The following is a 3,534-nucleotide window of genomic DNA, read 5'->3' on the forward strand; positions in this document are numbered from 1 at the left end:
CTTCTGACTCTGATGAAGTAACCGGAAATCTGAATGCTGCCGGCGCGGCCTTTAGCAGACGGGGCCCTCCGCTGGGCGATATTCACTAAGCTTTGTGTTTTCTCTTCCTACCGCAGACCCGAGGAAGTCCCGGAGCCGGCCCGCTGAATGGTGTCTGATGTGATGTTTGTAAGAATGTTAATAAAGTTTGTTTCCTCTCAGCCCTGTCCTGGTTTTCTTTCTTCTCGGTTACCCCCCCGCACCCTCTTTGAACCGGCGAATTGCCCTTTCCGTGGCTTCGCTGGCCAAGCGTCGGTGCGAAAACATATCGCCTGTTCATAACTGGTGCCCCCCGGACCCTTCCCGGGATGTGCTTTTAAATACAGGCTACATGCCCTACCCGCTGGTGCCTGATGGGCCTTGCTATCTATAACGGCGGAGCGGCGCCCGATGTGGCGTCATCGGGTGAAACCTGCGCATTCTCAGGTACGCTGACGTGACCCTCGGTTACGGGGTACGATAGAGTAACTAACCCTTTCCAGAGGGCAGATTGGGGTAATTGCTGGTGGCTGGGAGCTCCTCCGCTGGACGCGGGGTATCACGTTTAAACCAGAGCCTCCGTGTCCGCAACGTGGCTGAGTTCTGTGGGAGTTGTCCGACTGGCTCCTCATGTGCCAACCGTCCTGAAGGTTACCGATAGCGACGGCGTACAGCGCCGTGTTGTGGGGCTGGCTATAATCCCGCGGGGGCCGTCCCCTGGTTGGTAGGCACGTGGCCCTGCTCCCAGTAACCCAGTGGCAGGGGCCACGTGGGACGAGGAAACAAGTGAAGGAAAATCGCTTTGTGGCTCTGTGAACGTTTGTGTCCTGTTGTACAGCACTACGGCCTATGATGGCGCTACATAAAAATATATTTACAGGTTGCCGTGGGGGCTGGTGACAGAAGGCGGTGTCCACGTGAGGCTGTAGCGTTTATTCAGTAAGGTATTGGGAGGTGGCAGGCCTGGATAGGGCTGCTGCCACTGGCCTGGTTCCGCAGGTTAGCGTTTGGGATGCCGGCTTCTGGGGCGTCAGGCAGTTACACGGCTGATGCTGACATCATTGGCTTGGCCGTAGAGCTTACTATCCGTTGAGTGATTGCTGCTCTGCACCTTTCAAATCCAACAGACAGTAACTGAAAGGCAGCAGCTTTATAAACGGGCTCTGGTTGTCTCATCGCCATGGTAACCGCTACACGGCTTTCTGTTCGTCATTTCACGGAAAGGCCGCTTTATTTAACAAACTCACAGCAGAGACGTCACCCGAAGAGGAAAATATGATTTATTTCATAAAACGGCGAGCGGACCGCATCGTGCGGCGGCTGGGCCTGTAAGATCCGAAATCGCTGATATCTCACCCGGTAGCGCGGGATCCGTGGCGAGCGCCTGCTGCGAATACCCTGTGGTACTTCGGAACCGTTCGCGCCGTAAAGCTCTAATCTCGCAGCCCGGTCTCTACCCCGTTTGTCTACGTGTGGTTATGATGTCACAGGCCGGTCTGTACCGTGTTTTGTTTGTGTGGTTATGATGTCACAGGCCGGTCTGTACCGTGTTTTGTTTGTGTGGTTATGATGTCACAGCCCGGTCTGTACCGCGTTTTGTTTGTGCGGTTATGATGTCACAGCCCGGTCTGTACCGCTTTGTGCAGTTACGATGTCACAGGCCGGTCTGTACCGCGTTTGTCTACGTGTGGTTATGATGTCACAGCGCGGTCTGTACCGCATTTTGCTTTGTGCGGTTATGATGTCACAGCACGGTCTGTACCGCGTCTGGTTCTAATCCTCCGGTGCTTCCAGGTAGAATAAAACAGAAGCTTGGATTGTGGGACTCGCTGTCCATCCTAAAATGAGCAGCATTTGCAGCAATTTCCCCATTAAACTGACGCAAACCTGCAAAATGACAGCCTAATCGCCGCAATCAAACACAATTCTGTAGCAGATTTACATATTAGATCACGTGATGAAATATTAATTCACAAAAACAGACAAAATGAGCAGAAAACTTCATTTAAAAAATTACTTCTCAAAAAAATCTAAAATGATTTCGGTTTCATCGTAAACAAAAGGATCAGCTGAAGAACGCAAAATAAAGTTGGCAAATTCTGAATCTGGAACTCAATAAACCCCTCCGTATCCTCTGCCCCGGGTATTAACACCCCCGCTCCCCCTCCATGTCCTCTGCCCCGGGTATTAACACCCCCGCTCCCCCTCCATGTCCTCTGCCCCGGGTATTAACACCACCCCCCCCTCTGTATTCCTTGCCCCGGGTATTAACCCCCCTCCGATAGGCCCCCTGGCCTCCCACCATATTTGGCAATTAAAGGCAAAGCACCCCCTCTTTGGGTCTCTTTGTACAGGTGGGACGGGCGCCACGCGGAGCACGGCTTGAATAATGTATCCATAGCAGCCAATCAATGTGTCTGACGCATATTAACCCCCTCTATACCAGGGGCTGCAGCCAGTCCAACAGTTTATCAGGCCCCTCACAGGGCCAGCGCCCCTTGGGGTAACTCTTTGGATAGTAGGGAACCGGGCGGATGTAAAGTCCCGATAGAGTTTAATGTATCCGGTTAGCGCGCAGGTACACGCAGCCCTTATACTTAACCCACAGGGGGAGGGGGGGGGGAGTTAGTAGCAGCGGCACTGAATTCTACACCAAAAGCAACGTGTGGGGGTAACTTCTACGGAGGGGTTCAGAGGGACTGCACATGTTGGCGTGGATGGCCAGGTGCAGAGCGTGCGGCAATCCGTGGCCCCCGCCCCCCCCCCCGGCAGCAGCAGGAAGCAGCCCGCGATCCAAACGCGCGGCAGAGCAGCGCCATCAGACCCAAAATATACAATTATACATAGAAAAGTACAAAACACGTTCACGCGACACAAGTGCTTTATATCACGGGCTCCCGCTGCTCTCCTCCAATCACTGAGCCTCTGCGGCCCGGGAGGCGGAGCTCGCAACCGACTGGGAATTCTGCAGCCAGAAACCCAGAAAAAGGAGGGGAAAAAAAGGCACAAAATGGCAAAAAAAAGCGGATAAAAAGCAGCATGAAAGGACTCTGGAAATTACGGGCAATAAGCCCTCTGAATGAGGTCAGGGTCATGTAACGGGTGCTGGGGGTCCGTGTATGACCCCGCGTGACACACGAGACGTATTAAACATATTTATCAGAAATACTCCTCTTCGTGTTAAAAATACATCTTATTTCTGGGGCACCCGCGAGAGGCAGGCGTATAACCTGCGAGGATCACCTCCATGCAAACACAGATGTAACAGCCGCAGGGTTAGGGGCTGCCCCCTTGCTAACGCATGACCAATAGCCGCAGGGTTAGGTGCCGCCCCCTCGCTAAAGCATAACTAATGGCTGCAGGGTTAGGGGCCGCCCCCCCCCGCTGACGAATAACTAATGGCCCCAACGTTAGGTGCCGCCCCTTGCTAATGAATAAATAATAGCTGCAGGGTTAGGTGCCGCCCCCTCTCTAACTTTCTCTCCTAGCGAATGGGGACGATCAGAGCGCCCCTGA

General features: G+C 53.6%; 1 non-coding gene across 1 annotated transcript; it reads left to right on the plus strand.

The window, feature by feature from the left end:
- The first annotated feature begins 236 nt into the window (after positions 1-236).
- On the plus strand, positions 237-374 carry LOC149281871 (small nucleolar RNA SNORA50). Its single transcript, XR_016278007.1, has one exon. It is a non-coding gene; the product is annotated as a small nucleolar RNA SNORA50 (small nucleolar RNA).
- The last annotated feature ends 3,160 nt before the right edge of the window (positions 375-3,534 follow it).

Source organism: Sceloporus occidentalis, unplaced genomic scaffold, assembly GCF_023333645.1.
Source record: "Sceloporus occidentalis isolate IW3139 unplaced genomic scaffold, rSceOcc1.0.p SCAF_126, whole genome shotgun sequence".
In the NCBI taxonomy this organism is placed as follows: Eukaryota; Metazoa; Chordata; class Lepidosauria; order Squamata; family Phrynosomatidae; genus Sceloporus; species Sceloporus occidentalis.